Source organism: Schistocerca nitens, chromosome 8 (genome assembly GCF_023898315.1).
Source record: "Schistocerca nitens isolate TAMUIC-IGC-003100 chromosome 8, iqSchNite1.1, whole genome shotgun sequence".
NCBI classification, from domain to species: Eukaryota; Metazoa; Arthropoda; class Insecta; order Orthoptera; family Acrididae; genus Schistocerca; species Schistocerca nitens.
This window is the reverse complement of record NC_064621.1, coordinates 451,868,730-451,892,280: the sequence shown is the minus strand read 5'-3', so window position 1 is coordinate 451,892,280 and position 23,551 is coordinate 451,868,730.

Below are 23,551 nucleotides of genomic sequence, written 5' to 3'. Positions count from 1 at the left end.
ACCAAGAGATGAATACACTAAGCAGATTCAGAAGGATGTAGGTTGCAGTAGGTACTGGGAGATGAAGAAGCTTGCACAGGATAGAGTAGCATGGAGAGCTGCATCAAACCAGTCTCAGGACTGAAGACCACAACAACAACATCGAAAGGTAATCTGTTTGGATTAGAACAAATAACAAAGTGTGGCGGGAGTCCATAAGTAGCCCTGGAATCTATTCCATCTCGGGCTTCACTACTCCAAAGTGATAAACATACTTATGTTTCAAAACAACTACAACAGTCAACGACACCATGGGTAAGTTGGTTTGGAACTGCCTTGAAAGTCCACCACTACCCAAGTGTCGAACATCACTTAACGTTGCACTCAACGGCTACTGAAATACAGTGTCCTGTCTCTATTGTCCAGCGACCTGACGAAGCATTGTGAGAGTTTATCATAAAATTTTATTGTCTTCAGAAAGTTAGCTAATAAATTTTTTCTTGCAGGTTTATGTCCGCAGTCCCGGTAAACACGGAAATCACGTACCACTCTAAGCCAGAAAATGCCTCGGGCATGGACGTGTGTGATGTACTTAGGTTAGTTAGGTTTAAGTAGTTTTAAGTATAGGGGACTGATGACCTCAGATGTTAAGTCCCATAGTGCTTAAAGCCATTTCAGTCGTAGATGGCCTTGCACAAAGGACACACATTTTCGCTGCAAAAGTAATATGCAAAAGATTTGAAGGACAAATATTCCCCGCCATGGAATTAATACGAATTCCGCAAACTGAACTTTCAAACTCAACTCCCTCCGTTCGTCTTCGGCATTCAGTGGGCCACATATTACTGTGACCAAGTTGATACCGTGATTCTTGATGTTCGGAAATTATTCGGTTCAGGTTCGCAACGTCGCTTAGTGCTCAATACACTAGCTTACACAGTATTTATCCCTTATTATACAACTATCCTGGATTTTCTAACATACAGAACTCAATACATGGTCCTTAATGGGACAACATCATCACATGTTGAATTAACATAAGGTGTACCAAATGAGGGATTTACAGGGTCGTTACTGCTTACAATATACAGGGAGAGGACAAAAATGTGGAAACAGACAAAACAGATTACCAAGCAAAATACTGTGTCCGAAATCGCTTGGAATTCGAAACAGCTTCCAGGCGTCTCGGAATTAATAAAGATGTGCAGTTGTTTTCAGAGACACATTATACCGTTTATCCTACAAAATAGTAGCTAATTCCACTAACGATGTTGGAGGTGGATGATGATGACGCTCCATTCTATCCAAAGTAGACCACAAAACTCAATAATACTGAGATCTGGCAACTGTGGTGCTCACGGAACCAGTCCTGCACGAAGCGACGTATGTAAACAGGGCCCTCTCGTTTTGGAAGACAGCACCACGTTTGAGGAACAATCGTTGTAATATGGGACGAAACTCGTCAAAACTGCCACACAATCGTTTTCAGTAACGCTGTCTTGTAGAATAACCGTGGGGCCCGTGAAATACCGCTCTATGGCGGGCACACCATCACGGAAGCCCCGCCAGGTTCCACTCTCGGGACGTAATCTCGGCCAGAAGCTTTCCAGAGTGAAACAAGACTCACTCGACCAAATATTCTTCCATTGCTCCATAGTCGAGGCTATGTGGCTTGGGCAATACATTTTCCTATTATGGACATTTTCATCACAAATCGGTGGTTTTGGAATTCCTGCTCACCTAGCAAATGCCTGTTTATGGAGGTCCCTTCGTGTTGTTTTGGTGCTGGCATCGTACGCGAATATGCAGTTCAGTTCTCCAGTGACTTTTGCAACTGTCCTCCTCTTACTTTCCGCCACAGTCCTCTTCAAAGACTGCCCCTCACCATTACTCCTGACTCAGGAGACGTTGTTCTTCCGCTTTCCCTGTATGCGATATAAATCCTCGATAAAGTAGACCTTGAAGCACCAAACACTTCGGCTACCATGGTTACGGAAGCACCCATCATAGCAGAACCATCGTTTTGCCCACGTTCGAATTTGCTCAACTACACAGAACACTGTTCTGACACTTTCAGCGTACTGAGGTCACGTGGGGTTCGTGGTCCAATACACAGTAAAACCTGCAAAATATGTGCAAGCACGCATCCCGTGTGCTTTTTCTATTTTTGTCCACGCCTGTGTAAAAGTTTTATGGTGGACTACGTCGTATGCTCCTTGAGACTTGTAGCGGGTGAAGTGGCTATGTATACTAAAGTGCGAACTCCACAAATCTTCAGTGAAATGCAGGAAGATGACCGAAGATCTTCGCATTGTTTACAGACTGCCAGTGCACCATAAAAGTAAATAAATGTAAAATTTTGTGTAAAATTAAGATAACAATGTGCAAATATCTTTTACTAGCAGTTACATTTTTTGCAATGACTCACTAAAACAATAGCAACGGTCAAATACCTATTAGTTTTATGAAGTGGATCGCCAAAATCAAATCAGTTGTAGTGTAAGTAGAACCCGGTTTAGATTGGTTGAAGAATTCTTATGAAATGTAATTCAAATGGTTTGCTCGTTGATACTATGGAGAACATTCTCAAGCCTTGTAAGTCCACTTCTGAATAGTTTTACAAGGTCACACCTGTAACGCTTTGATGTCGATCTTATCCATCTTTAACACTTATAACGTATATTCTCAGAATAATATCTCTCATATTACGGCTTATGTATGATACTAGCAGACTTCCTATGTCTCTAGCATAATGCTCCTAGTATCCTCTCATGTACAGCACTTCCGAGAGTAAATTTACAAATACAATAGAAGAAGGGGAAATAATCATAATGGTAGCAGACGAACTGTGGACCACACAACCTATGAAGCTTGCACAGATGCGATTATGAAAGCACGTTGCTGATTGTTTCAAGGCTATGTTAGAGAACTAAACATATATTAAAAATTGAACTAGTGAATGCAGATAATAATAAATGTCCAATTACAGCCGGGCAGGCGACTAATAGGTTTCGTGAGTAACATCGATGAGTGGGGTGAGGGGGATCGAGTCGCTAGCGCACGCAGAGGAATCAGCAAACGACAAGGATTTCCCTCGTCTGTGCGGTTTGATGACAGGACTGCGAGATGTTAATTCGGCGTTCCCCTCTAACTTTCCATCCACAGCTGAAACAACAGCTGGCGCCATGCCTGGTGGACAAAACAATGTTCTCACAGTCGGGGCACAACTCGTCGAAAGTGAACTGTCGTTCCGTTGTTATACCAGAACGTGATTTCTTCCAGACGTGGAAGAGCTGTTTCGATTTTTTTGAACAATGGAAGACTACTGGACAATAGCGACGTAAAGAAATGCTCTCCATATTTCTCTTCGTGCCATTATCTCAACTACTCCCTAACAGATCGTAGAGAAAAAGGGCACATAAGTGGGTTTTTGCTAGCGAATTTTTTTTAGTATTTTATTACCATCTATGTTGACAAGTTACATAGTATTTCTAAACAGGTTGTGTTATACTAACTGAATTCCTGGATATAAATCATCCAATTTGTTCATTTTGTGAGACAGCTTAGAAGTTGTACAATTGAAACTTAACATACTACTACTTCCCCAGATCAAAATCAGAATTACCTACACTGCCCTGATTAACTTACATTAAAAGAAGTGAGACTACTAAAGGATAACGGAAGAAATGAATCTGTAGTGGGACAGCTCTTATAATCTACCTTTATAAAGTACAGAATGCGCATGTCGAATATGGCTGCAGCTCTTAATATGTCATCTTTAACTGTAGATCTTAAGACAATGAGATTGGTCAAAAACCAGCTATCGTGTTGAAAAAATTGATCTACAAGTCAGAGAAACGTGTCGAATATAATCTTTAAGTTAACTGGTCAATGATTCGTTTTAATGGCAATCGGAGTCATTGCGGCGAAGATTAATTGAATGAGTGAATGTTACTAAGGAAACAATTCCCCTAGAAATTACACTAAATTTTCTTAAAAACACTTACTACAAATCGGTACTCTGCAGACATAAATAATACATCACTCTTCACTGCAACGAATTCTGAAGAGAAAACACAGATTACACAATGCAATTAAATCACCTAACCGCGAAATAGCGAATAGAAAAGTAAGAATCGCGTTCAACACAGAAGGGTATCAACACAGAAGGGTATCAACACACTTATACTCGGTTAAGACGGAAGTGCAAAACGTGTGGCTGATAGAAACTGAAAACATTGTGAACTCGGGATATCTGAACCAAGTTTGTATACTTTGCACCCAACACGATCATACAATATAGTTTAAACAGGTTTCCCCATGTACAATATGGTGTGAAACAATATTTGAGCAAAGTGCTATCATGCAACGATATTGCAAAGGAAACAAACAACAAAAAACATGGCAGATGCTGACTTTTGTAGCAAGAAAACAGAGAAAACAAGGAATTGATGTGGTATATAGGACAAACACTACACTGTAGAAACGATTAAAAACACCAAACACCGCCATACATAAATTCAAAAAATGGTTCAAATGGCTCTGAGCACTATGGGACTCAACTGCTGAGGTCATTAGTCCCCTAGAACTTAGAACTAGTTAAACCTAACTAACCTAAGGACATCACAAACATCCATGCCCGAGGCAGGATTCGAACCTGCGACCGTAGCGGTCTTGCGGTTCCAGACTGCAGCGCCTTTAACCGCACGGCCACTCCGGCCGGCCATACATAAATTCATCAAAGGAAGTATATACCATATAAGATACAAGGATTTTAATTCAACGTTTACTGGACAGACTTGTAGAGATTTCAGAATAAGGTAATCGGAACATTTAAGAGGACGGGAAAGCGACACCACGCAGTTCAAATTTGCAGACAGTCTCATTGAAAGCTGTCACCACCCTGGTGTCATAGAAACAGACTTCCAGATCTTAAGACACAGTACCTGTCTTTTCCACTCATTAACAATAAAAGAAAACTATCACATCCATTCTGGTGGACTGATTGTGACCACAGCCGTGGCAACAGCGTATTCATTTTAAAAGTAGCGAATTGAGTGAGAAAAATTGATGGAGAAAATATTTAAATGAAGGAAAATTTGTTATAATTAACTATGGGTAGGTTCAGGTAAGACATAATATATCACCTTTTGCATGGGACATTGGGACGCCGAATCGTTTTTGTGTAATGCGCAAGCCAGTCCAGCATTATCCAGAGCGCCACAGGCGACATTTGAAACAGAATTTTTCTTACGAGGGACAGGAGTTAAAGGTGGATACACAAAGGGTGTACTCGGTAGTTACCTCATATTGCTATGAGCGAGGGTGATTTTAAGTTACGGAAGAACTGGAGATGCAGCGTAGGATTGTGTTGATAAAGGCTACGATATATGACATTCCGAGGCCAACTTTCCACCTCGCATTAAGTATAGCAGGGCCTATGGTTCCGAACCTGACACACCGTCCACTGTACCTGCCCGACAAATCTTTGAAAATGCTATCTGTTAACAATCTGACCTTCCTGAACATTATCTTGGTTTACCAAATGCTCTGTTTTATGGACGAGTTTCTAAAAGTGCAGGAGGAGGCTGCTGAAATATCGGCTCACTAGTAGGACACAAGGATATTATGTTTCAGTGATGTCAGTTTTTAGTAATTTTATATAATTTTTTTGCTCTTATAATGGCCTCCCGTCTCCCCTCTCTCCCCCAAACCGATTCATTCTTAGACATGATACTTTTCGAGTCGGGACTTCCTGTTTTATGAATTCTACCAGGATATCCGGATGACTTCCATTATTGGCGTTTATTTAACGGTTTTATTTAGTTACGGCTGGTGTTACTACTGTACCTCTCTGGGGTGACGTTAACTGTAGCCTCTGTGATTCATCCGCTTGTAGATGATTTTGTAAGCATTAAATATGCTGCTATATAATTGCATTGAGCGTCAGCAGTTTGTGTCCTCTGCAGTTATTGTATCAAAGCCTCACTGCCTAGCTCGCCTGCCTGCCCGCTTGACACAACCGCCTTGAGTTTGCGGAGACATCTCTGTGCATTCCGTTTCAATGTGTGTGCTTCTTTGTGAGTGTGGTCTTACTACTACACCTTTCTGGCTAGCTGGTACGAATTTATTAAGGTATGTTTCGTTGAGCTTCAATATTTATTTAACATTCTCTCACACGGATACACGATATTATGTTAGTTGTTTTTGACTATATATATCTGCCGGTTCATCTGATTTGACGCGAGCTTAGATCTAGCACAGAGCCAATTTAGAGTCTTTAAAAATGCTATAAGAGGAAAATTATAAGGTTACTGCAAATTCTTCGTTCTCGTGTAGAATACTATTTGCAAGGACCATGTACTACAATTGTGCTTATTTTGATGTCCCTATAGGTAATCTGAAGATGCCCGATGCACAAGAACCGCGTTGTTAATAAAAGAGTAAATTGCCTCTAAGACATTATTTAATTTAAATAATCTGCATACGGTTGCTGTGGCATACAGCGTAATGGAGTGGAGACTCTTTTTTTACACAAAGAATGACTAAAATTATATACTTTCGAGAGGGTATACATAATAGCAGTCCTTTGCCGGCTATTTGGACATTTGTTTCAATGACAACGTATGTGATCAATAGAAATAATTGTTACTGCTACAAGCACTGTCAGATCAACGAAAGGAGTTTCTACAAAGTTTTTACAGGACATTGGAGCACAAAAGAACATCATACGCAAAATGATAAAATTGCAGTATGTACAGCACGATGTATTAAAAGTACTACAGCTTACGTTAAGTCAAATAATAATGTAAACGTCAAGTAACATATATTACACCATCTGCGACTGCTAATCATTAGATGAACAAAGACAATCACCTTTGTAGACTACAACGAAATCGGTGATGAATGTGACAGCTATGTTCCACCGCCCTACATTCGATCCTCGAACATTACTATGGGTAACGATCCACATTACAAAAATTGCATAAGGAACTCTCTTTCCACCTTGCGTATCGCCATTTTCTTTTTGAGTCATCACTTGTGACTGATTTGATTTGGCCGCCACGAATTCCTGTCCTGTGCCAAGCTCTTCATCTCAGAGTAGCACATACAACATACGTCCTCAATTATTTGCTGGATGCATCCCAATCTCTGTCTTCCTCCACAGTTTTCGCCCTGTGCAGCTCACTCTAGTACCATGGATGTCATTGCCTGAAATCTTAACAGATGTCCTATCATCCAGTTCCTTCTCCTTGTCAGTGTTTTGCATATATTCCTTTCTCCTTCGATTCTGCGCAGAACCTCCTCATTCCTCACAATATCAGTCCACGTAATTTTCAACATGCGTCTGTAGCATCACATCTCAAATGCTCCGATTCTCTTCTTTTCCAGTTTTCCTGCAGTCCGTGTTCAACTACCATACAATGCTCCGCTCCAAACGTACGTTCTCAGAAATTTCTACCTCAAATTAAGGTCTAGGCTTCATCTTAGTGGACTTTTCTTGGCCAGGAATGTCTTATTTGCCAGTACAGGTCTGCTTTTGATGTTCTCCTTGCTCCGTCCGTCATTAGTTATATTGTTGCCTAGGTGGAAGAATTCCATAACTCCATCTACTTCGTGACCATCAATCCTGGTGTTAAGTATCTCGCTGTTCTCACTTGTGTTACTTCACATTCTTTTGTCTTTCTTCGATTCACTCTCAATCCATATCCTGTACTTATTAGACTGTTCATTCCATTCAGCAAATCATCTAATTCACTTTCACTCAGAATAGCAGTGTCATCAGCGAATTGTATCATTGATATCCTTTCACCCTGAATATTAATTTCACTCCGGAATCTTTATTTTATTTCCATCATTGCTTCTTCGATGTACTGATTGAACAGTAGGAACGAAAGACTGCATCCCTGTCTTACACCCTTTTTAATACGAGTACTTCGTTCTTTGTCGTCCACTCTTATCATTCCCTCTTTTCTACATAGTATGTACTACACGTCTCTCCCTATAGCTTACCCCAATTTTCTTGGAATTTAGAATATCTTGCACATCTCACACTGTCCAACGTTTTCCTCAGGTCGACAATTACTAGGGACGTCTCATTATGTTTCTTTAGTCTTGCTTCCATTATCAACCACAACGTCAGAATTGTATCTCTGGTGCCTTTAGCTGTCCCAAAGCCAACCTGATCGTTATCCAACACATCCTCAGTTTCCTGTTTATTTCTTCTGTATATTGTTCTTGTCATCAACGTGGACGCATTAGCTGTTAAGCTGATTGTGCGATAACTTCAGCACTTCTCAGCTCTTGCAATCTTCGGAATTACGTGCATGATATTTTTCAGAAAGTCAGATGGTATGTCGCCAGACTCATACATTCTATACACCAACTTGAATAGTTCTTTTGTGTCCACTTCCCCCAGGGATTTATGAATTCAGCCGGGTTGCTATCCATTCCTTCTGCCTTATTTAATCTTAAAACACCAAAAGCACTCTTTAATTCTAATTCTAGTACTGGATACCCTATCTTTCTAAATCTACTCCTGTTTCTTCTTCTGTCACATCAGACAAATAGTGCTCGTCAAAGAGATATTGTCCACTCTCTCCTCTGCGTGTAACAATGGAATTCCCATTGCCCTTTTAACAGTACCACCGCTGATTTTAATTTTACTGAAGGTTGATTCGACTTTCCTACACGCCAATCCAATGCTTCCGGCAGTCATTTCTTTTTCGATTTCTTCACATTCATCATGCAACCATTTCGTGTTAGCTTCCCTTCACTTCGTATTTACTTCATTCCTCAGCGACTTGTATTTCAGTACTCTTGAATTTCCCTTCCCGTCTTTGTACTTATTTTTTATCGATCAGGTGACGTATTTCTTCTTTCACCCATGGTTTCTTCGCAGTTACCTTCTTTGTACCTATGTTTTTTACCAACTTCTGAGATTGCGGATTTTAAAGATGTCGATATCTCTTCAACTGTACTGTCTACTGATATATTCCTTGTTACTGTATCTATAGTCCTAGGGAACTTCAAGCGTATTTGTCATTCCTTAGTACTTCCCTGATACACTTCTTTGATACTTCCTGACTAATCTCTTAAACTTTAGCCTACTACTACCTTCTGATCTGAGTCGATATCGGCTCCTGGGTACACATTACAAACCAATGTTTGAATGGGATTTTCTGTCTGTTCATGATGTAATCTAACTTACATCTTCCCGTATCACCCGGCCTTTCCTAAATACATCTCCTCCAATTGTGATTCTTGAACACAGTCACTAGACGAGAAGGTATACTTGGAATAGTCTGAGTGATACGCAGTTTTGTCAACAGAATTATTACATTGACATCCTTTTAAAAATGTTCGTTATTATATTAAATTACCCTGTGTCTTAATCAGCATGTTTTATATTTCAAAACTTCTCTGGGAGTATTTATTGCCTGTTACAGAGTTATTATTGATAGTGGAACTGAAAGTGACTAAGAGCCCACCATTCCTTGTTAATATATTCCGCGATGTCGGAACTAAATCCCGATGAGGTGTTCAAGATAAGGACAGTGCCCTGTCAGCAGGTGAAATACACCGAATTCGGAGATAGAACCTACGACAGACGTACAAGACTGATTTTAAAGTAGGAAGGAAGTCTCAGCATCTACAGTATTTATTACACCAATTGATCGTTAGTGCGTTACATACTGTGTTGATAGAGGAAGATTTTAGCCGGAGCACTGCTTTGTACAACATTAATAATTGGTCGAATATAAACGAATCTATCTGCAATTAAAAAAAAACAGCGAAATGATGCGTTATAATGACACTGGGATCGCATTCTAGAGGTCGGCGGTTCAGATTTCTTTCCGGCCATTTAGATTTGGGTTTTCCGTAATTCCATAAACCGGTTAAGTGAAGTTTATTATTGGAGTTAATGTCATGGAACACGACAATTACTTTTATAATATAATCCGATAAATGTCATCGATCCACTCAGTGGGTCAAAGTAGCCTCATTTCGCATATAGTATATGAAGCTGAGGCGGCTCACTTGAAAGGACACTGCTGACTTTTTCCCGACACCTCCATTGCTAACTCCTCATCATTAACGGGACGTCACGCTATGTACTTCCTGCTTCCCTTTAAATGTCAAAAACCAAACTGGGGATTGACTGCAGTTCTGCTGTACTTTAAGTTTTGCACAACTATTTAATGTGTTGTTTCCAACTGAACTTCTTATGATCATGCAGACACAGAAATTTTTAAACATTTTTTTACCATCTTAGGCAAAATGTTACTTCCAACGTAACATCTTGACATCAGTATAAATTTATGTACTGAATTTGAAATATTCATTGAATCGAACAGAAAACCAAACGACTAAATTATAACAATTACATGAACTTCATCTTTCATTCTGTTGCCAACCGAACACCATACGCGTCTCTAGCATCAACATATTTTAAGAACAACAAACAACCGTGCGGGCTCCCACGTGATAATTTGTCCCAGCTGGGAGGTCATTTTGTACATACACACATTAGGTTGCCGCACATATAACCCTGATCTGTGTTAGTTAATTACCAAGTAATAAAGGAACTAATTGCAGCTGCATGGAAATAAAATTTCAGTTTTTCGTAACGGATGTTTACGTATGTGGATTAATATGCTAGCAGGTGTGGCAAAATTATTTTCATTTAAATATTTTATTAATTGTCTGTTGATTAAAATATGGAACGTTAAGTTTAAAATTTCTATCAAAAAATAAATCGTGGCAACCACATAATTCGTTTTTCCCAGCAGTGGATAATCTTATTTAGAGTATTACTGCGATAGCATACTTAAGTATGCCTGAAAAAATTCCTTCTGTGTATTACGGATATCGCCTACACGAGCTGTTTTAGCAGAACCGACTTTTAATATCCCGCAGAAATGTGTGGGTGCCGCCATCTCTTTAATTTTAAGAAAGCTGACTTAATTACTGTCCGTGAAAGTAGTTCAACAAGCCTGTAGGCGAGCAGCGACCGTTAGAAATTAAAACTGAAGAGCAGCCTCAAGTCGCACACTACATGTTCTACTCTTCCGCTGCGAGAATCCATATTAATTGGATTCCTTTCATGTCATATTATATTTCTATATGCAGCAGCAGTTTTCCACGTGGATAACTGCCTCAAAATATCATTATTTCGTACAAAGAGCGTTCGTTAAAAGTATCACCTTTCACAGTAATATCTGGCATCGTTTGATCATGTGTTAGGCCTACCGACTGTTATCCATTCACCTGAAATTTTGGTTCACCTTTCACCACACTATTCATTGTTTTCAATTTTTCTCTCAATGCTCTGTGCATGGGGTGGTTATAAAATACCACGGATTTCGATATATGTTATGTGTAAGTACAGACAAACAAATGATTACAATTTCAGACAGATTCGATTATTCATTCATGAGAATGGGCTTCGAAAACTGAGCAAGCTAATAACGAGTCTGTCAACGTCTGGTCCGTATGCGAGCAGTTATTCGGTTTGACATTGATTAACAGAGTTGGTGGATATTCTCCTGAGAATCATCGCACCAAATTCTGTTCAGCTGCTCCTCAAAATACCGACCTGAATGGATGGCCTGCCCAGAATCCTCCTAACATTCTGAATTACGGAGAAACTAGAACTTTATTACGAAGCAGCATTTCCTCCTTCGTTATCCATAGATCGTTTTGTGAAACAGACATTCATCTTTATCGCCCGTGTGAAAAATTTATATACATCCATTCGTTGGACACATTCTGGTAATTTGTGATACCTACAGTTTCAGTATGTTATTGATATTTAGTTTACATTTCTTTAAGTCTTTCAGTGATAGTGCATTGGGACAGCATCCTTGCTCTTTAGGGAGTTAGCTCCCTGTTCCGTTGATCACATTTAGACAAACGTTATTATGAAAAAAATCAGTTGAGAGAAAGATTGCAAAGGCAGTAGAAGAATATCTACAAAGATCATTTTGAGAGTTTTACACACTGTAAGATGGACTTGAAGGAAATAATTCATTTCACAAAATACCCTTACAGGCCTTCAGTATGATTCCCATTATCGTTTACCACAGCTTCTCAACGATTTTGCAACTTCTGCATTCCGGACAGAGCAACTACTTAGTACAGCTGTTAGATTACACACGTCACGTCACTAGTAGCTTCATCAGTTGCATTAAAACGTTTGCCACAGTGCTTTTCCTTCAACTTTGGAAGCAAAGTATGGGGGGTTCATATCAGGAAATTATGGTGGGTTGAAAAGTATTTTGTGCATATATTTTTGAGCGTAGGACAATATGCGGCCTTGCAAAATGGTGAAAATTGAGGTCACTAGCTGCAAGAATATCAGGGCTTCTTTGACGAATTTTCGGGTGCTAAACTTTTGCAGAAACAGCTTCTAGTGCTCGCCTGGCCTCTGAGGCACTCTGTTTGTATTCATTTGTGTGATACGCAAAGATCACCATCAGCTTCACCTTTGACTGTTGGTGACTGAATTTTTTCGGGTGCGGAGAGTCGGACCTTTCCCACTGTGACGATTCACACTTTAGGTCTGGCTCAAAATCCCGTATCCAGTTCTCGTTAAACGCAACAGTCCCTTTGAGGAACTGTTCTCCTTCTGTTCGATAACGTTGAAGTCATTCTTCTGCGATGCTTTTGCTACGTGTTTCTTGCGCTTCTCTTGGATCACACGGAACCGATCTGGCAGCAACTTTTCTCGTGTTTATCTTTGCAGTTATGATTCTGTAAGCTTAAGTGGCAGACATCCTGGTCTCATGTGCAATTTCCCCACATGTGTTTCGTCGATTCTTTCTCAGAATGTCATTAACAATAAAGCGAAAAGGAGTAGTTAGTTGCACTTGATGGGTTTTCCGCAGTGCTTTCGCGACATTCACGGAAACGAGCAGACCAATCCGACACTATGCTACCATCCCCAAGCTATATTTTATTTCACGCTGCACTAAGACTACCAGGACCTGCCATCTTATTGTTTTATGCAGCCATAGAGCTCCACACAAACCTCTTAGCCAGTACCCATGGCCACCACCGAGCAGAAAAATTGTGCTACGCAGCTGAGACCACCGGCACTGTTGTCCATGCGGCACCACGTGGAGGTGGGGTTGCGAAGAGTTCTTTCGTCTGCACACTGGTGTTACCATTTATTTACTTATTACAGAAATTACACTTATTTTTAAAGAAAAATACAGGAATTTGGTTCAAAATGGTTCAAATGGCTCTGAGCACTATGGGACTTAACATCTCAGGTCATCAGTCCCCTAGAACTCAGAACTACTTAAACCTAACTAACCTAAGCACATCACACACACCCATGCCCGAGGCAGGATTCGAACCTTCGACCGTAACGGTCGCGCCGTTCCAGACTGAAGCGCCTACAACCGCTCGGCCACCAGCGGCCGGCAGGAATTTGGAAGTAGGAAATTACAAATTATGTTACAATTTAAGAAGGTAATAAAAGAACACAGGAAAGAGTACATACAGATATCCATTCAGCAACATCACCTGGGGAAAGGGACTTAGTATTGAACTCCGAGTTCACAGGCAACATGTGGTGCTACCTACACACGTAGTTATTTCCACATGAACATCGCTCTTCGGGAAAACTCGATTTGTTCAGTACATGTTTGTCAGAGTGCTGTGTGAGTTACTGTTTTTTAGGTTACATAACAGCTGCTAACAGTTAGTAAACAAATTCTGTATGACTATGGAACAATATCCTACCTCAGTACAACCCGATTAAGTTATATTCTGTTGCTACATAGGAGTAGGAGACATAACAAGGCACCACTAAACTATTATTAATCTTGTAAATACACTTATATTGAGTCAAACTAGCCTTTTTTAAGTAATGGACCCATCAATTTTGGATAATTGCATAATATGGACGATCTGGTTCTTTCGTGTATTTACACTCTTAGATTTTGCTTGCTTGCTTTATTTATTTATATATTAACATAGTTTACTCCCACATTGGAGCACTAAAATCAAACATAATACAAGAGAGCCCACAATAATTAAGTTTAGGTCTTAGCAGTCAGCAATTTCTTCGTTTCCAAAAACTTCTTCATTCGCTGTGATCTGGCTGCTCGTTCTTCTGCAGATATGACATACATCTTCCGTTCTGATGGTTTGAGTGTCAGCCGTGTGTATTTGTTCTTCATAAACAGTTTATCTTCTCTTTGTTCAATTTGGTGTTTTCAGTTCATCCAGATCACTTCGTACTTCTTTAAACCACATGTTTTTGGTTTTACTGTTCCAGAAGTAGTCAAAAAGTTGCTTCAGATTCTAATATTTATATGTGGCCGAAAAGCTCAATCCTTCTTTTCCGCATTGTATCAATAATGGATTCACTTTCTTTATATACTACTGAATTGGGCAAAAATCTCCACTGCCCATTATCTTGGCGTTCCTTCCTGATAATTTTTCGGAGTATTCTTGTATCAACTTTCTGCAATTTGTCAGTTGTTGCTTGAGTATTAAGTCTGAATAGTGTTTCACTTGCTTATGTTGCTTCCGGTTTAACGACGGAGGAGTAATGTCGAAATTTAGCACTTATTGAGAGAGATTGTTTTTTGTAGGTTGGCCACGTGGTTCTCTGCGCTCGCTGAAGTTTTAATGTCCTACTATCTATTGACGCTCTTTCATTAACATTACAGGTAATAATCTCACCAAGATATTTAAACATTTTCACTACCTTTGTTTTTTGATCATTATGGAGTTTGGTATGGGATGTGTCAACAGGAAGGCTGGGCATCCTTTCTGTTTTTTAATACGAAATTTGCAATCCGAGCTTTTCCGCTAATCGTTCTAGTTGTTCTATCTGAACCTTTGCTTCATCAGTATTGTTTGCTAACAGCACCAAATCATCTGCAAATGCAAGGCAGTTAAGTTGAATCTTTCTTCCAATCTTAACAGGTGGTGGACATATCTTGTTCCATTCACGCATGATTTTCTCCAGCACACAACTGAACAATAACGGAGACAATCCATCCCCTTGTCGAAGGCCCTTATGAATCTCAAAAGGTTTGGAGAATTCATTTCTGAACCTTATATTAGCTTTAGTATTTCGAAGGGTGACTGCAACGAGGTTGACAAGTTTCTGACGTAAAACAAATTATTTAAGAATTGACAGTAGAATTTCATGATGGATACTATCGTAGGCTTTTTTTGAAATCGACAAACGTGATCACTAGTTTCTTGTCCCTGACCCTTTGATGTTTCATTATCCATTTGAGACTAATAATTTGATCAAGGCAGCTTCGTCTTGGACGAAAGCCTCCTGTATATCCGCCTAGTTCACCATCAAGCTGTTCATGAATTCTGAAATACAGAACCTTGGAAAATATTTTATAAGTAATATCCAGCAGGGATGTACCCCTTTCATTATTTGTATCCAATCTATCTCCTTTTTTATGTAGTGGATGAATTATTGCAACATTTTATTCCTCTGGTAACTTCTCAGTATTCCAAATGTCAGTAAGATGTTTGTGTAAGTTCAGAATAATTTGTACATCTGCATATTTCCAAAGTTCTGCAACTAGTTGGTTCTCACCTGCTGCTTTATAAATCCGAAGCGAGTTACTCGCTGCTTGTACCTCATGTGGCTGTGATGGTATAACTTTATCTAAATGTGTTTTGTTTCTTGGATAGGGGTCACATTCCAAATGATTTTCAGGTTCCGCGCTGTTTAACAACTGTTTGAAATAGTCTGCCAATATCATTGAATTGTAATAATTGTTATGTGCTACCTTTCCGTTAGTATCTTTCATCATAAGAGTAGGTGGAGTGTATTTCAACTGTTACTGTTTGAATGTCTGATAGTAATCTCTTGTCTTGTGGCGATTCAAGGCATCCTCGATAGATTTTAGCGAGTCCTTATGAAATTGCTTTTTGACTCTTCAAATTTCTTTGGCGGTTGATCGTCTAGCATTTATTAATTCCTCCCTGGAGCTTTCAATTCCATTTTGTTGGTCATTTAACGAGGCCTTATGTCTACTCCAAATCGCTACATCACATTCCTCATTCCACTGAGGATATTTCTTACGTTTCCTTACAGAAGCTACTTCTTCAGCCAAGGTTTTCAATCGATTGACAGTGGCTTCTAGATTGTCACTTAAAGGTATTCTTGATGTCTCGTAATATATCTGATTATTAATAAAATAATTAGTGTCATATGTTCTCTTTGTATCTAACATTTGAGGTTTGTTTTTTCTTTTAGGTGTCAGTTTGATGTTAATTTTTGAAATGTAGTGGTCTGAATCAACATCAACGCCACGCAGCACTTTAACATTATAGATTTCCTTATGGAATTTCTGATACATGGGCACATGATCTATCTGGAACTCCCCTAGCTTGACATTAGGACATTTCCATATCATTAACTTATGTCGTCTCCTCTTAAACCTGGTTGTCTTCAAAACCAATCCATCTGTAGTAGAAAATTCAATTAATCGTTCCCCGTTCTTGTTTATAAGTTTATGTGCTAGCCATCGCCCCACCACACCTCGAAATTTCTTCTCTCGTCCTATCTTCGCATTACAGTCTCCAAGCAGAATTTTAATGTTAGTTTCCGGTATGGTCCTTACTAGTTGATCAAGTTCATCCCAGAATTTTTCCATTCCATTATTGTCAATTCAATATTTATCAGTGTGTATCTTTTGTTTTCCGCATTAATTGTTAACAATGCCATTCTTGAGAGATTGGATGAAAAGTCCTCAATGGAATCCAATATTCTATTGTGTACCAAGAAACCCACGCCGAATTGGGGAAGATTTCTATTACCCTTTCTCCTGGTGGTCCCTTATAAAGTAAATATCCTCCTGATTTGATCGTGTCCTGGTCAGTATTGCGTAACTCTTGAAGGGCTGTGATAACTATGTTCTGTTGATCTAAGACATCTATTAAATGCTTCAATTTACCAACTTTCCTTAAAGAATTAATATTTACTGTTGCAAAATATGAAAATCTTCCTGGTTTGTTAAATTTTAGCACCTTCTTATGTGGAATATGTTGGATGCTTGTTTGTTCATTCAGTGCTTCACTAGGCGCTCCGACTCGTCTTTGTCCTCTATGTGATACCCCACCGTATCCGGTGTTCATTTAAGTAAGTCCTTAATAATAATGGGTACAGTATTAATGTGGAATCTAGAACAATATCGATCGACGGCTTATTTTAATTATTACTAGTATTAATTAGATACATTCGTAATAAGATATGAATTTCATTCTTCGATTATTGTCATTAGAGAAGCTTAATCACCTGGTAGCATATAGCAAATCGAATCCTACAGGCACTATACGAATCAAATAGCACTTCATACGAGTAATGCCACGGGTGTCTTGTAGTAATGGTAATTTGCATGATACATCCTTATAAGAAAGCAACACTTTTAATCTAACTCAACGAAACAGTAAATATCCAGTGATGTCAGAGCTATTAGATGAGATACGTGGTGTGTCCCAGTTCCGTCAGAACTGTTTGTGGGACAATTCTGACTGCAATGCTATCTTAGGGACAGTTGCAGCATTGCGATGCTTGAGATTTCAACAACAGCCGAGTAGAAGGCGAAAGGACCAGTACTGCTGCAGCATATGTCCAGGATTCAAATGTAAACAGTACGTGTCTGACACTGCACGAATAATGGTGGTGGAGCAACTAGGTAACATTAACTTTCGTGCTAAGTTTTGCGTCTTGGACATAATTTCGTGAATTCGACCCGAATACCTAGAAGTAGTTTTCCAGCCCACAAAGGTAAATATCGTGCTCGAGTGTTTGGCCAGCAAACGGATTATAGTCGTGGACCATCCGCCATATTCATCGGGTTTCGCCCCAACAAACTTCTGCTTTTTCCTCAGAATGATACTGGAAATTAATGGACACGGTTACGATGCAGTTAAGGGCGTCTAGGAAAACTGAAATGCAGTAATAAATACAGTTCGAAAAGAGGAGTTCAGTGACTCTTTCAAAACATTTAACAACTATTTCAGCTGTGTATTGATTCAGGCGAGGACTTTTTTTAATAAAAACCGTGATTTTGTGATCATAATGACTGACTTTTATTTTTCATAGCCACAGTCCTAACGGAAGTAGGACACACTATACATGCTGTACATGTTGTACATTGTTTACACCAGTTGTCTTTCTCATGACATTAGATCCTTTGTTAGTACTTAGATACAGATTATCGGGTAACTGTAGATTACTTTTACGGAATTTTTAATGTACAGATCACGTATAGGAAACATGTGAGTTCTAACTTTTATATCATATAGGACATTTACACTGTGTGATTTTTTTATTATCTGTATCCAGCTTCCTAAAAACACACTTGAAGTAACGGTGCGTTGAGTATCCGTCAATTACATTATGGCTAACTGGAATTCGGGTGGTCTCGATTCCCGGGTTGGATGAACTATCAATATACATAACTAAGTTTCCACGGAACACTAGGTGCGCGACTCCCACTCGTACTTATCCGGAATTTTTATTGGTAGAACATACAACAGGAATACAAGGTAACTTTCTGTAGTAGTGCGAAAGTAACGCTTTCAACAATTTTGTTCCACTTATCAATGAACAGTCACCACTGATCAACATTCACCGGACAATTTATGTTTTTTTTTTTTTACGTGTAAGAAGTCAATCGGTATGAAGAAATGTTACAATACATTATTTCTGTTATGGAATTTTGCAGATTCTTGTAGACAGTTCCGCATCGTTAAGTGCGATGCTAAAAGCTCTCCGCAATTTTAAGAGTCCTAGATCGCCTTTGACAATCATGATGAAGGCTTTTTGCCCGCTGTCAGGATGATAAGCAATGTTATCACTTTCAATTTCTGCCTGGTTCTTCACTATAAACTTTATAAGGCAATCCACACAGGGTTGTTCTGTGATGATGTTACAAACTTACAAGGACATGGAGAAGGGTAAATGTATCACTTGGAGGTAAGGTTCCCCTCTGCGAGAACGGACGAGTCGACAATTATAAGCAAAAATCTTCTGACGCCTCTGAAAGTGGACTTCTTCTACTGTAAAGACTTGGCACTCCATATTTTGGGAGGAAGTAATATAGAATAAAACAGGTAAAAATTGTTTGGTAAACATGGGCCCTAAATTACATACCTTGAGAGCACGAGGACTTGTTCAGTAGAAGAAATGTGTTATAACTAGCATGCTCTTAAGGCATGCTCTTTAGAGCTCACGTTTACAGACAGTTATTTGTTCTTCCTTTGGTCCTTCCTACCTTTTCCCAAAATATGGAAAGTAAAGACCTTGCAGTAGAAGCGATCCACAGTCAGAGGTATCAGAACGATTTTCGCTTATGACTTTCGACTTCCTGGACCTGTGTTCCCTACCTCAAATCGATACGTTTACCCTCTTCCATGAAAACCGACTGTTTGTAACACCATCATGAAAGCAACTTGTATGTGGTTCGAGAAAGAACTACGGAGTGATAGTGCACACGGTTTCCGTTTCTATTCAGCAAATACTTAGCTTCTGTTGTATTTCATTACAGTTAATCTTCTGATCAATAGGCACATCCAAGAATGATTAACATTCAGTTTTTTAAATTTCTTTTCTTCCTGCCCTGCTGTTTAGCAACGATCATGTACAGATGTAAATGATTCTTGTTTACAACGTACCATAATGGAATAGGAGACGTCGAGATGAACAATTTGAAATCAGATACTTGTGGTCTATCAAGGGAGGATCAGCCTCAACTTCGCTTACAAAAGTCGTCTAAGCAACAGCGGATGCCCAGTGAGCCAACTTTTAATATCCTCTAGCACTGACTCTATTGCCTTAGTCTTTCATTAACATTAGTAAGTTAACCCAGTTATGAAAGAAAAAGACTTTTAACTAGTTATGCAGGAAGTAATTACGTTCCCAATTCGATACAAACTTAGCCCTTACAACCGCAGTTGCTTCACAGTAAGAAGATCAGAGAAAGAAAACGATGTACTTGCTAATTTTACGCTGTTAAAATTAGCAAAAGTACAAGATAAAATTCACACAAAAGTCAATTTTACAGTTTTTAAGTGCACGGTTAATCCGGTGGTGCAGTATAGCGAGAGGATATTATATGGCTTTTGTTTTTGGCCAATTGGAGGTTGCTTCCCGGCTTGGTATACCACAAGAGTTTTATAAGTCTTGCACCAAATTGTTCGTCTCCACTTCCTGATATCTTGTACATAACTGAATGAACATACCTCTCGTAAGTCAAATGATACCTTTTTTTTTTTTACCGATTGTATGACCCCTTTTACATGCTGTGTGGTTGTTCAGTGGATACAGGAGCGAGGAACAGATGCCGTTAATGAAGAGAGAAATCAGATGTTAATTTATTCCACATCTAATATCAAATAATAAAAATAACACGTAACTTTGTTTCTGAAGTTGCAGCGTCAGTTGCTAACAGTGGCTCTGTATGTAGAAATATATGCTGATACAAAAGATTTATGAATGCCTATTCAGAAGATGTAGAGCCCTGGCCACAATAAAAGTCTGTAAATGTTATTCAGCTGGCAGACACTCAGAATTCCGTTTGTGCATAAATGTTCGAACCTAAGTACACCCGCCACTGAAGATCTGGAGAGCGGATGCTTGCATCTCATTGGCAGTAGTGTAATCGGGCGAGGCAACACCCTCGTGCCATGGTAGTGGCTATTGGAACGCGGCGCGTGTATTTGTGGTCGACCGGATGGCGGCCGATACCGCACCGAGAACTTATCAATAGCTTATAGCAATATTGCATTTTCTGTTCGTTCTTTTTCACCACTATTTGTGCCGATTCCCCACGACATCTGTTGACAGCGATCCCATCTCACGCAACTAAGTAGCGACTTGCTCCACTTTATAGAAGAGGTAAATATCACCAAATATATAATGATGATGATCTATCTATTTAGTCTCAGACCGTGTAACGTGTCGGAATTGTTCCTACTTTCAGCGGTCCTTGATTATTAAGGCGACTGAAAAAAAATGAGCGTAAGTCATCACAGCAACAACAAAAAGAAAGTAAAATAAAATAAAATAAGAGAGAGAGACAGAGAAATGGTTCAAATGGCTCTGAGCACTATGGGACTTAACATCGGCGGTCGTCAGTCCCCTAGAACTTAGAACTACTTAAACCTAACTAACCTAAGGTCATCACACACATCCATGCCCGAGACAGGATTCAAACCTGCGACCGTACCGGTCGCACGCTTCCAGACTGAAGCGCCTAGAACCGCTCGGCCACACCGGCCGGCAGAGAGAGAGAGAAAGAGAGAATGGCAAGTTTTGAACAGATAATTTTGTATCACAGATTAGAGATTCAAAATTTTCAGCCGAGTGGAGGATTACTAAAGAAGAGCAGATGAACATATAACTTCGCTGAAGTGCACAGGAAGTACAGAAATGCTTGGCAATTCACTAGTTGTAGGCAAAATCCTGTACAGTTCTGGCTGTAGAATATTAGGGGGATATTGCTCTAGCCAGAGAGGGATTACTGAAACATAAGACACCGAAGATTGGTGTGACCAAGAGGAGGGCATGGAGGAGTCGTGTCGCGTGGTTGGCGCCTGCATTCTGCGACTGTAGCACGGTATGCCGTACGAACGAAGTCACGTGCGTACGTAAGCGTCGCTGACGAGTTATCTTTGAAGTTAAACGTTTGCTGAAAGCAAGGCGGCCAATACTCACTGGGAAACGCGTTCGTGACGGAGGTGGAAACTTCAGCTACTCATCAGCATCGAACTGACACTGATTTGACTCGCGCGGCGGCGGAACGACCTTTCTTTGTAACTCTGAAGGCGCCACCCTCCAGAGAACTACGACGCCAAAAAATTGATCACTTGCCAGCTTATATGAAGGAGGCAAAAATGCACCCACTGTTACTTAGGGGAAGACCACATCTTTTGGCGGCAGGATTTTCACCTCCTGCCTTACATGTCAGCCCGAACAGTCGGAAAAGAAATCTTCATTGGGGTCCTATGTATCCAAATGGAAGAAGAAAGAACCGTTATAACTTAAAGTCTTTAATGGTCGCCACCAGCATGAATATATTAACAGGTTTTTCCAGAATGATTACAGTCGAAATCAGTTTCCACATTTCGGTTCCTCAACACTTCAGGAATAATTACAATAACATTATATTTCCCTTGAAATGTTTATTTAAGTGTTAAACCGCAACTGAAAATTACAATAACTCGACATGAGTGCACCGGTGGGTTGTTAATTATCAAACGGTCTTCAGTCTGTAATCAGATTTCATGACCGTTTTTTTATTATTACTGTTCTCTTTCTTTGTGTGGGTTCATGCTGTTACTTTCTGAACTTGATTACGGTTTTTGCGTTGCTTTCATCAGAGACTAATATTGTTACTGTTTTATCAGTGGTGTCAAGGGCTTAGTTTCACTTCCTCAGGAAACCTTTGACTCTTTATGACATCTGTGACATCTTTTCACCTGCTGGAATAGTAGCCATTTTCTCATGAAACTAAGACCACCGCGTTTCAGCAACATCAGAATGACCCAGACCCAACCAGGAACTTTTTTCTTTTAATGAATCTAAGGCAGATCGACCAGAATAACGTATATGAGGCAAAATCATTGATATAACTTTGTACTCGGATGGCAAGAAATTACGAGGTAGAACTAGGTGGAAAGTGTTGATTTTCGTGATTACAAGATTTTAAAGATATCTGAAACACCAACTGTTGAAATTCTTCACGTTAAATGATAACAGCCAAACTGTTGCAGAAAAAAGAGTTATTGAAATCCTTGACTACGGTGTCGGTATATCTAAATATACCTTCATCATAAGTAAAATACCCGAAAATCACATCCTGTCCTGGAGATACCTAAAATAATCGTGCCAAAGGCGTCGTCAGTGGTGTATTTTACTTCTGATGAAGGTATACTTAGATATACCGACACCGTGGTCAAGGATTTTAATAAATCTTTATACTGCATCGGTTTGACTGTTATCATTTACCATGAAGATTTTTGTGATGTTGGTGCGACAGCTCGTGTAGTGCCCCGTCTGGAAAAATAAGCCAATCTCCACCGAAAGGGTGCCACAGACGTCATCGATGCGTGATTTCTGTCACTCTCGCAGAGCAGTGGGGAATAAAGAAAACGCCCCATGCAAATGGCAGAAACTGTAGACTGGAAATTCCCTTATCGAACGTATGTTTACTCCGTAATTTCTAATCAGACCTTTACAAGAACTGTAGTGTATTTGTGTCACAAGGGTTTGATATTCTTGGGTAAAAAAGAAACCATGAAACCAATAAGTCATTAAAAAATATTGTTGCTTGTATATAGGTACAATATGTGATCAAAAGTATCCCAACACCCCCAAAACATACGTTTTTCATATTAGGTGCAGTTTGGTGGCACCTACTGCCAGGTACTCCATATCAGCGACCTCAGTAGTTATTAGACATCGTGAGAGAGCAGAATGGGGCGTTCCGCAAAACTCAATGTGGTCAGGTGATTGGGTGTCAGTCGTGTCATACGTTCACTGTTTCCGATGTGATAGTGAAGTGGAAACGGG